The sequence below is a fragment of the Ambystoma mexicanum genome, chromosome 10, assembly GCF_040938575.1.
Source record: "Ambystoma mexicanum isolate Mex_15411 chromosome 10, UKY_AmexF1_1, whole genome shotgun sequence".
Classification (NCBI taxonomy): domain Eukaryota; kingdom Metazoa; phylum Chordata; class Amphibia; order Caudata; family Ambystomatidae; genus Ambystoma; species Ambystoma mexicanum.
The window spans coordinates 779333868-779346276 of NC_090932.1; positions in this window are offsets into that span (position 1 = coordinate 779333868).

The window sequence follows — 12409 nt, forward strand, 5'->3', positions numbered from 1 at the left end:
TTGCTTCCATCCCCACTTGTTTCTTCATCTGTCTCTGAACTGGCTCAGGCAACCCCTGACATAAAATGTGGTAAACTAATGCCAGTGTTTTTTCCCACGGCTTGCAAGTTTCAAGTTGCCATTTCTTCTGAATATCCTGAATGCAATCATTAGGGTCGTCATCGTCCTTCATCTTTCGCGTCATAATTGCAACCATATCTGACGTGTCTGGATACTGTACCCTGAGAGCACACCATATAACTGCTCTACAGTTACTAAATGGCGCTCCATCATGCGCTGTGTTCTGTGCGGTCACACTTGAATACCCTGCTCTCCTCCATATGTCATCAGCCCGTTCCCCAAGAATAGCTGCCAGGAGACACTTTATGTCCCATATGGCCAGTGTGTTCTCTCCTGTCATTGTTTCATTCTTGGGAGCTTACACTTTAAATTATCCTTAACCATCTGCAGCCATGGAATATACTGTGGTCTTGCTCCCACTTTTTCTAATAAGGAAAACTGTGTAAACCCCAACCTACAGTGGGTTACCATCAATAGTCTATCCATGGCAGGGACGATCGTCCCTGTCTGTCTCCTTATCGGTAGCAACCTTAATCTGCTCACATATAGCGGCAATTCTCCCTTCCCAATATACAATCTTCCTCGGGGACGCTCTGAATATGCTATGGGATCTGGCGTCCTATCCTTAGGTTGTTCCAGATCTGACCATCTTGCTTCTTTGTCTATTTGCAGGCTTCCCTCAGGGGCGCACGCACTCCCTCCTTCTTCCCCAATGAAGGATTCCCTTCCTCGTCTAACATGTCTAGTCCCCAAATAGTGTGACTAACATCCCCTTCACCTTTGTCTAGGTTCAGTCTGCTTAAGGACAATTTTCTACCTTCATGACTGAACAGATTTTATTCTTTGCTTTGTGATTGAATTGCTAGGGATGGATCCCTCCTCCCTCGACTTCCATACTTGCTACCTTTCTTTAATTCTTAATTAGCCTATTTGATTCTTTCTCCGATGCTTTCCGCATCAAAGGTTTCTTTGTCTAACAAAAACTTAGATGCTCCTGACGTTGCTTCCTTTATCGGAAATAACTCTTCTATTCTGTCCCATCGTATTTCTGGCCTTGGCCCTACTGGTTCTTTACAAACAAGACTGGCATAAAGACCCCTCTGTCTCCACCTTCCTTCTATTTCTTCATCTAATTCTCTTTGCTTTCTCGTCTCCCTTCTAATTCATTCTTCCTCTTGCCTTCGTTCCTCTCGCTTTACTCCTTCCTTTCTTTCCTCTTCTTCCCTTCATCTCTGTATTCTTTGATCCCTTCATTTTTGTGCTTCGTCTTCTTCTCTCTTCCTTTCTCTTCTATCCCTGTCTTCTATCGCTCTGTCTATTGTCATACTTTCTTTGCTCTTCTGCCCTTTCTTCTTTTTTCTCTTGTTGCTTCTGATCCATCTGTTCTTGTTGCTCCCTGCTCTTTTGTTTATGCTCGTTTTCTTTCAGTCTCTTCTCTTGTTTCTTGTCTTTTCTATTCTGTTTGTTCTTTTCTATCCTGTTTGTTCTTATCTTCTCTTTGCCTAACTTCCTCAATGCTTTTCCCATCGATTTTAAGTGATATCTGTGCACCCATCCATTTGTTCTGCCTGAACGCTATCTCATCAGCTTTATCCTTTCCATCTGTTAACCTCTCTGTCTATTTCTGTCGACATATTCGACCGCTCACTCTTCTCTTCCTTGTCCTGTATGACGTTATAGATCTCTTCTTTTCTTTTATTCTCCTGTGGACTATCATCGCTGCTATAAGCGTGAGGTTTGTATATCGGATTGATATATCCCGTTGCCACTTTCAACTCCTTTAAAGGATACAACCCTATTTCCGTACCAGCGCCTTTTGCTTCAAGCGAGACAAGGGGAGCTGAAGGCTCAGCACCTTCCTCCTTATGCTGACTAAGCATCCACTCCTCAGGTGGCGATCTTCCCTCTCTTCCTGGTACATTTTCCAGAGCTCTAGGATCGCTAATCTTTTCTCTAATTTTTTCCCTGTGTACGCAGCGTGCAAGTATGTCGTCATGTGTTGCGAATCCACTTTTGACAGTGATCCCCCTTATGGCCACTGCATGAACACTTTATCTGCCGTGCCTTTCACCCATTCCGCCCTATACTGTTTAAACTTGGGCATGTGTTTGGGCAATGTCTTACATAAGTGTATCAGAGGAGTAAGTCTCAATTGATTGTCAATACTCACAGGACTTATGAAATAACCTTTATTCTGTTTGCTTAAATCACCACTTTTTCAATGCTTTTAAAACAACAAATATGAGTGTGCACTATCAATCACCGCTCAAGCCTCTAATTTCTTAATTAGCTGTCTCTACCTTTGGATTGGTACCAACCACTCCGCTAGGTTTAATTGCTATTTGTCCTCAACTTTTCCTCAATTTCTTCACAACTTCTTATCGCTCGTTGATATTTTTATTCAACAAACAACATTCAGACTAGTCGACTTTACACATTAATAAACAACAGGGATCACCTTTTTCTCCTTCACCTATACTCATGTACCCTGTACAGGGTTTAAGACGTCGCCTTCTGTGAACCTGTTCATGCGTTATATTTTTCTGCTCTACTCCCTTTGGAGTTTGAGACGTCTTCTTCTGAACTCCTTTGAGTTAGGATTCTTAGGCGCTATCTTCCCTACACACAATCTTTCCTATTACTCAAAAAATGATCACAATCCCATCCCCTTCATTTGCCATTCCCCTTCATCTACTCATCGTTCGTTCGTTAATTGGCTTGAGGCCTTTGCTATCATATCCTCCTCCAATCCGACCACTTTGCCTTCCGTCCGCAAAGCACCCGTGGAAACCGGACAGGGATTTCATCAAAGGGTGACCTGCCCGCCGTCTCGGTTTTTCTTGCAAGTTTTTCTATCGACCGCTCTCCATAGGAAACCCTGCGATCTTCCGGCTAATTGCCGAGGCTACCCAATCGTCTGAAAGACTAGGGACAAATTAGTTTGAATCTTTGAACCATCCGCACTGGTACCACGTGAGTGTAGGTCCCTTTGGGTATCGTGGATGCAATGGATGGGTTTGCAGAATAACTCCAACATCAAATAATTCAACCAACACAGGAAGATGGCAAAGGTTACTGTTTTATTAACAAGTATCTAAAACAGGAAGTTACAACGGACATCAACGGACGTTCGCTCAAGCTCTCGCCAACTCAATTAGGGCATTTCATAAAAAACATAGCCTTTATACTCAAAATGCATCAGAGGTGACGTCATACTATGTGGCAAATTAGAAAAACCTATGGGGGATTGTGATACGTTCAAGGGGAACATCTAAGTATACTTTCTGTAAGTGGTGGGGTTGTGATTGTCTACTATCAGGTGATCAACATATTCCTACCTCTAAAACATGTAATCTTCAACACTATTAAGTACACAGTATATCATTGTCTCTCAAACTATAAGGCCCTTTATTATATGGCCCTCTACAATTGGTTGGCACGCTCGTGCCTTTCAGGAGCATTCGGCTCACTTAGCAGTACGTAAGCTCAGACACAGGTGCCAGGAGGTGGACTTGACTGTACCTCCCCACCCAATTAGCCCAACATCTCTCATCACCCGTGTCTTCTGCCATGAAGATTGTTTTTGAACTTGGCCTTGCAAAGTATCCTTGTCTCTGGGAATAGATGTGAGTGCGAGCATACAATATCGTTATTCTAGAACTCAGCTCTATTTTCATCCTTGGCTCACGTGACAGGAGACCGTGGTTTGGTCAATTTTCATAGCATTTAAATGTCTTAAAATAATAAAACTTGGTATGCATGGTGTTCTTTCTTTGCGCCTTAACAAGTTATGATTCAGCATCGCACGCTCACTGCCTTCAGGAATAACTGGCCAGTCTTGTCTGCTTCAGCTTTGACACCAGGCCAGACAGCCCTTCCAGACTCTTCCATGATCTCAGCTTGATTCGTGCTGCAACACAACTCTTAGCTATTCCTTTCCATGGGTACTGGTTTACTAAATTCATGGCACCGATGTCCAGCTTCTATATAATGGCAGCTTCGCCTGTAGTCCATTAACTACATATAGCCAGCTTCTAAGATTACTTAATCTACTTGCATTTGAGCATCTGTACAGTTATTGAACGGCTTGCATTTTCTGCAGCTCTTCGCACACGTGCAATCTTCTCTTTGCACATGAAAGTTTACTCGATTCTTATCTTCTTCATTAGTTTCTATATGGTCTATACATTTTCTTCAGCCATTATTCTCCAGGCGTCACGTTCGTCTTCATTGACGCCACCAGCTCAATTTGTTCTCTTTTCATATTCCTTTGGGGAGTTCCTCCCTCAGATTGTTGTTTCTTGGTGAAAGCATCTGATAGTGGTTTCCTCAGTGGATACCTTGCTTCGAATATACGTTGCGGAATTGGCACAACTGTTGGGTTTAAGCATGGCACGATCTCAGGCTTGCAACATATAGACAGTAGGCCCCGGGACTTCCTACAGAGGCATATAACTCCTCCTCTACATTGGTGCAAAAATGTAATGTCTCATAGTCAGGATTCAGTTGTGGCATGAAATATGCTGTCAGCGCATCCTTGGCTGACTGATACACATTGGTGCCATCCCTTACGACGAGGGAGTTAAACATTTGTTGCACATCATCTCCTACAATTAGTAGTAGGTGACACCTCATTTTCCTTGTGTCGTCACATCTTTGCAGTCCATTGCCATTTCGAATTTCTGTATCCAGATCATCCATCTGAGCCCTACCGATGATGGGTCGGTGTAGGTTTCAAATTGCCCCAGCGCTGCTGGGGCACCGCCATGATTTCATGGTGCTGGGGTCTTGGCGTTGACATGCCTGTGGCCATGCTTCCTTTGGTGCCACTTCCCTGATGTGGTGTGATATTGTACTGGCTGGGTCACTCCCTCTCACCTTGTGTGTAGCTCTTTGCAGTGCTGTGTGGCAGGGGTGAGTATCGGCGTGTAGATGGTGCCTGTGGGCTTCACTGTAGCTCTTGGGGTGTCCACCAGTGGAGGAATGTTCCTGTTTGCTTGTCTTTATCATTTAAACGCTGCTCGACATAACGTGTTTCCAACAATTTGCATATTTTCCCATGGGCAGAGAAAATGTCATTGCTGTGTGATGTGGTCCGTGTCGCGCCATCGTCGTCAGTGTAATGTTTGCCTGCAGGGCCCCCTGCAGTGCTCCGCCCCATGGTGCATCATGGGGTAGGCCTCAGGCCTTGCTGCACAGCGCTGCTATATCAAACATGTCACACCAGTTGCGGCTCTGGCTCCGAACTGCTGGGTTTCCGGCATCCAGGGTCTTTATTGACCTTGCATCATGTCCCGCCATACGCGGTGACGTGCCAGGTACATAACATGCGTCTCATCAACATTTTAAGGCAGGCAATGAGGTTGTCTTATTAGAAAGTACTTGTCCCTCAATTGCAACGCCAAGAGGACAATGGGGGTGGGGCACCAAAGGTTATTGGGCATGGGATGGCAAAGCTACTTGGAATTGGTGGGGCAGTGTAGAGCATAGAATGGTTCTGATTACCACCTTGGTAGCCCCACTGGTAAATGATCATCCATTTTTTCCCTGATCACTCACAACTCGGTTTTCATATAACAATTTCTGTTTCGTATATAATTATTCTATGAGAATAAGCAAGTTACTGAATCATGTTCTATACAATTCATCTTCTTATTCTTCTCATTATTCAAAATGGCAGAACCCTGCTCTTTGGGTTCTATGAGCGATTGTTGACTGTTTTTTGCCAACCTACACTTTCCCAAAATTTTGTTTATACTGATTATGCCACTTTATTTTTACCTCCAAATGCATGGGGAAACCCCTGCACGCCCTCTAACCACTAACCAACCCTTACCCCTGTATGTACCATACCCCAACTTACCATCAGCATTTTGTGCCCCAAAAAGTGGGGGGGATCAGTTAAAAGTGGATCAGTTAAAAGTGGTTCAGTAAAAGTGTAGGTCGGCAAAAGTGGGCTAGAACGCTCCTTATTTCCCATGCCTATTTACTTGTCAAGATTTTGAGACCTTCACCTTAAGGAAGCCAAGAGTATTCATAAGCAGTGTGCACCCCACCAAACAGTTTCCCTCCCACTGTGGACCATTGAGTGATATTTAGGATTATGGCTTTCCAAGAAGCAAAACAGATTTTACATTGTCTGCGTTATGTCAAACACTGTGCGAGTGGTAACATGGAATGCAAAATGTCTTAATAACCAGGTTTAGAGGAAAGGTTTTCTCTTCCAGTTGCGTAATTAATGTATTAATATCTTTCTAATGCAAGAAATACATTTATTGGAAGAAGACAGGGATGATATTCTTAATGAAAATGAATGATATGGAGGGTTGGAATTGCCATTTAAGTCATGAGAGTTGCCCCTCGTATTAGTTCTTGAGGTATACGTTTGTTAGGACACTTAATAGAAAATAATTAGGTCCCTAAATGTTTCCAGTTGTGTTTTTAGGACTCTGACAGAACAGACGATGATCCTGACTGTGGACATCATCATCCTATGTGGCAATCTTAACTTTTCATTGGATGATTCCTTAGACTGTTCTTGATCTGGAGGGGTGCTGGCAAAAAAGGTAAAAAAACAGGATTAGGTACATTAATTCAAATACTGAATATCACTGAAGGCCCAAAGAGTCTTATCCTGTACTTCGGCCTGCGCACAGTATCCATCTTCCAGGAAGTCACCTTGGGCACACAACAACTGGTCCCTGGAGCGTCTTTTGGAGGTTTTTCTTTTCTTGCGCTGTCCTTTTCCTTTTCCCTTGGGAGTCTGGTTTAAGTGTGTATGCCTGGGGCTCTGGTCCAAGACAGTGGCTGTCAATCCAATAGCCTCTGTAGGTTTGTCATTCCCACATTCCCGCCCCCCGCACAAAGTTCTCTGGCCATTGTTGTAAACGTACGGCCTGCAATTGGTCTATCTATTCTGGCGAGGGACATTCCTCTTCTTCATCCGAAAAAGGTGTTGTTTCAAGGTCTGGGGTGGTGTGCTTGCTTCTGGCATCATTTCCAGGGAATTTTCATATGCCCATTCCCTGGTTCAAGGGGTTCTGGAATCGCTTGGGTGTCATGATTTCCATAAGACTAGTTCTCAGTATCCCGACAACCTTCCCCACTTTGTCCATCCCCCAACTGATCATCTAGTTCTAGTCAAGGAACGCGTTCTTCCCAACTTGGTCTCTTGTGTTCAAGGTTTGACTTAGAAATAGCCAAAACCTGTGGCAGGTAAGCAGAAGGATCAGAACCTAGCTATTAGCTTCCCCTGGGATGGTTGGCGCTGTCCTTTTCCTTTTCCCTTGGGAGTCTGGTTTAAGTGTGTATGCCTGGGGCTCTGGTCCAAGACAGTGGCTGTCAATCCAATAGCCTCTGTAGGTTTGTCATTCCCACATTCCCGCCCCCCGCACAAAGTTCTCTGGCCATTGTTGTAAACGTACGGCCTGCAATTGGTCTATCTATTCTGGCGAGGGACATTCCTCTTCTTCATCCGAAAAAGGTGTTGTTTCAAGGTCTGGGGTGGTGTGCTTGCTTCTGGCATCATTTCCAGGGAATTTTCATATGCCCATTCCCTGGTTCAAGGGGTTCTGGAATCGCTTGGGTGTCATGATTTCCATAAGACTAGTTCTCAGTATCCCGACAACCTTCCCCACTTTGTCCATCCCCCAACTGATCATCTAGTTCTAGTCAAGGAACGCGTTCTTCCCAACTTGGTCTCTTGTGTTCAAGGTTTGACTTAGAAATAGCCAAAACCTGTGGCAGGTAAGCAGAAGGATCAGAACCTAGCTATTAGCTTCCCCTGGGATGGTTGGCAATAACCCTTAACAGTCTTTGCTTATTTGTTCTGTGATAGGGTATCTCCTGCTCGCGTTTGATGTTCAATATCCAACTCCTGACTCTGGTTGGCTGCTGGTCTTCGGTTCTAAATGGGATTCCCTGGGTATGGACACTGGGTCCAAGGGCCTAGATTTAACCATAAACCCCTCGTATTCTCTGGACAGGGTAGCCTTGCTGTCATTTTGGTAGTGGCCCCTATGTCTTCCCGGGTTTAAGTGTGGTCCACACACTGAATCCACGCTGAGTGGTTTATGTGGCTGACTTTGGGTTTTCTCCCCTTCAGGTCACCGTAAACTTAGCTTGTGCTCCCAAACAGTATCCAAAAAGAAATGCCTGAATACATTCCCTGCTCAAAGGTAAAAAGGTACTGTGGGCTAATTAACTAGGGGGGCTTGGATGTTGGCTGGATACTGAGCATGACTGAGTATTGTTGTCACAGGAGGATAGCTCTGTGGTAACGCATGGGTCTTGGAAGCAAGACCACGCTGACCAAACACAGGTTCGAATCCCTGATCCGCACTTGAAAAAACCGAGTGTGTTATAAATAACCTGCACTTCCACAATTCAATGAAACTAGCACCTAGATACCTAAGGGTTATGTGCGCTGCAAATAAAAAAAATAAAACAATTGTCAGAACGTCATACTGGGACTTCTGTTGGGACCAATGAACTGGAGCAAAATATTCCACACAGTCCCGGGGTCGGTCCACTTGTACGTCTGTCTCATTCTGATTAATGGGAATATAATGCTGTAGACACTTCGTGCCTCATAGGAATTCTCCAACAGCGAACTTTGGGCTGGTACATGGGCACGCTTTGTCAGTGGTTGAAAAATCAACCCAGCAATTCGAGTTCCTGGTGGTAGATGTTCCAATGGGTCTTCCTGGGGATACAGCTCCTCCGTTTGGGTAACTGTCATTTTATGGGGGTAAGCGATCTCTGTTTCAGGATCTGGCCTACCCCATTCTGACACCACACATGACAGGGTGGCCCACCACACATAACCACTCTGACTCAGATGGCAAGTCCAAGTGTCTTTATTGCAAAATATAAGATGGACTGGCTGTAGGCTCATCAAATGGTCTCCAGGGCCTATCAGGCTTTTTAGGAAGTTTGTCGTTAGGGATGTCCCTCTCTCTCTACTTCCCGCCTCTTTACCCCCTCCCTAGCCCAGGCATCCCTAATGGGTATATTAGTTTCTTGCCAACCGAGTTATCTATCTATCAGCTGCCTTATTCTGTTGATGTTTCCCTAAAACAGTGGCTGTCTAACTCCCTCAGGGATCTTCTAAAGTTTCTCTGACTAACCCCACTTAATAGTCTAAGGAGTTAGCGATGGTACCTTCTTTCAACCCGTTGTCACTCATTCTCCTTCTACACACGTTCGTACCTGACCCTTCACTACAGTGGGTTCTTAAGATGTTCTCTTCCCACCATGTTACAATCCCTTTGATCTCTCACTCCACCTTTCCACTTCCACCCTTTGATCTTACTTCTTTTCTTACTCTCGCTCCTGCCTCCAATTACCCCTCTACCTCCATTATCTTCTCTTCTCTCCTTCCTCCCACTCTACTTCCTTGCCTCTTGCTATTCCTCTTTTGAAATCTCTGTCGCACTCTATGCTGATAGTTACTCCTATTCTCCCACTCACACTCGCTCTTACTATTCTGTTGCTCCTAATATTTCTACTCTATACTTAACCTGTGCTATCACACTCTAACACCGCTCTACTGCTTCTTCTACTCACTAAGGCTCCCTACTACCTGTGTCAAGGTTTGTTAAGGCTTCCCTCCCTTCCTCCACACCGGATTTGTCCGTAGAGCTATCCTGAGGCTCCGGCTTCTTTCCTTGACGTCTTCGGGTCTGTTCTTTACTGTTCTTCTTGGTTTCCTTCTTTTCACATAAGTAGGGGCGAGCTCCCCGGGATGCTACACTGACGGTTGATTGGGGAACCGAACAGCGGGGACTCCCGAGAGCCGGCTCCTGATCAGGGAAAAAGCGCCGATGGCAGAAAAAACCCTGCTATGGGATGTTCTGGCAAAATGGTCTCATATAACGAAGTGGACTGAATAATAACACTCACAGGCTGAGGTGTTCCGGCAACAACCAGGGGTAGTACGAGTTAACTGGAAGCCTTCTAATGGAGCAGGATCCTAAGAAGAGTGGAGGTCCGCAGGAGCTAGCAAGGTATGGGGCACAAACACAGAGGATGCCAACAAGTGATTCCCAAGTAAGAGGGAGGCAAGGTAAGGCTCCAAAAGCAGAGAAACGAAGGTGCCTGCAAAAGAGAGAGAACAGGAAGGAGCGAACAAGAGATGGCAAGGCAGGGCTGCTGAGCGAAGAGAGCTGAAGGAAGAAAGCCGAGCGTAGGGACCGGTAACGAGGAATACCGGAGGGTAAGCAAAAACAGCAAGAAAACAGAAGAGAAATAACACAGAATCCACACGGGGGAAAAACGGGCAGAAAACACAGCGTTACCTTCGGATAGGGAGAGCAGTGAAGGTGCAACGTGGGGAAGCGCTGCACTGAGACGACACTAAAGGAGTTCGGTGGCCATCTTGGAAAACACTAGAACGGTGATTCCAGACAGCCGTCGACGTAGTGGAACATGTCAATGGCATCTCCATAAGTCAAAAAAGCGCCGCCCGACAGAAGTCATGACAACCTGCTCCCCTATCACTCACTGACTCAATACCGTCCACTACTACCACCAACTACCACCTCCTATTCCCACCACCACTCTGCTACTCCCACAACTTCTACCACCTACGCTGTCACTATCACCCTGGTACTCCTACTCTACCTCTACTCCTCACACTCTACACTCACAAATACTGCACATAACCCCTCTCATAAATAGCTTCTGCACTCCGGTCGCTCGCGCTTCCTCTGGTTTCTTGAATGTCCTCCACCAACTCCTGTCCTCACCCAATTAACCCACATTTGCACACTCACACACACCTCCTTAAATAGCCTCCCCCCCGGCATTGGATACTTAACCTATTCAATAACTTACCAGGCTTTCAGGGGTGTGAGGTGGGCTTGTTGTGGGGGGCTTCAAAAGGGCTTGTAAGCCGCACCCCTTTTCCAACATGGACCCCGATGGTGTCCAGGGGCCATGGATGTAAAGGCCTCCATAAGGCCTTTTAATATAATATAATCCCTGGTGGTTTAGTCGGGTAAAGGTATTCATGGAGTCCTTTATTTCATAATTAAAAATTCCCTGGTGAGCTAGTGGTTTTCCTATTTGCATGGGCTCCAGCAGACACCCTCTGCTGGAGCCATGCAGCTGTTGTAGTTGTTGCAGCACCCCTTGGTACTGTGTATCCCTTTAATGCGTCCTCCAACTTGGGAGCCGTTGTTGTGCTACTCTCTGCACCCCGTGGCAGGATGCATTCCAATTCTCCTGGCATCCCGTGGCTCCAGCGCTGGTGCTGGTAGTGGGGCGGCTAGTCTCCCTGGGTCCTGTTGGAGGCCACCATCTGTGCAGTTAAGGCGGGGTTGGGAGGGGGCCTGCCCGCACTCAGGCATTGTGGTCGGGTTCGAGTGGGCTACCTCCATCCTCCTGACTGGGCCACAGTGCTGGCCCTATCACACAGTTATCTCAGGCTACAGTGAATATGTCTCATGTTGTAGGTTGAGTGATGGTGCTGAATTGACCCTCGCCTTGGTGCCACCACCCGTTCTGTGATGCAGACCCTGGAGGAGGAACATGGGTAACCCACTACGCTCCCCATTCATTCACCAGCCTTTGGACGTTGCATGATGCCTGGACCTATTCTACTTTAGTTTCTGCTTATTCAAAATCCTTTGGATGTGTCAGGACCCCAGCTCCCAAGGTTTGTCAAATATTTAAGGGGCATGGGAGGGGAAGGGCAAACTCACATAGTTGAGTTGGTTTTCAATGAGAGCAAAAGGGAAGCCTTTAGTCTACCGAATGAAGAGAAACCTATAGTCCCTTATAATGAGGGGAAACCCATGACATCAAATTCAACACATATACACAGACCTGTAGCTGCAGGGTCCTCACTATCAATTCCCAACAAGGTCCACAGTTCGTATAAGCAGGTTGTCATTACCCTTCTTGAAAAACGTACACCTTGAGATACCAGGTCAGCTCTTCTTAATAGTCCAACCACCATGTTACTTCACAGAAAGAGTGGCTTTGCTAAGGAGAAAAGTATGTCAGAATAACTTTCTAAAGGAGCAACGTGCTTGCCAACAAAGAAGAGCTTACCAGCTGGCACTTGCTTGTAGGATCGCTGCAGCGGGGGCCTATGAACCAGACAATGCAACACCTTGGGTTGTCCATAGAGAGACAGCATTCCACACGCTTCACTGCACACTTACCTGCAAGCTAAGTCCATAGCTGCATATGTGCTCAAACTCTTGCTTAGAACAAGGAAACCAGAATGCAAGCAGCATGAACTGCTGAAAGCAAACAAGTGAGTCTTACATGGCTGCGCAGCATATTGAAACTTTGAGCCGCGGGGCCATGCAACAACCCACAAGGAAGTGGAATTAGCTGA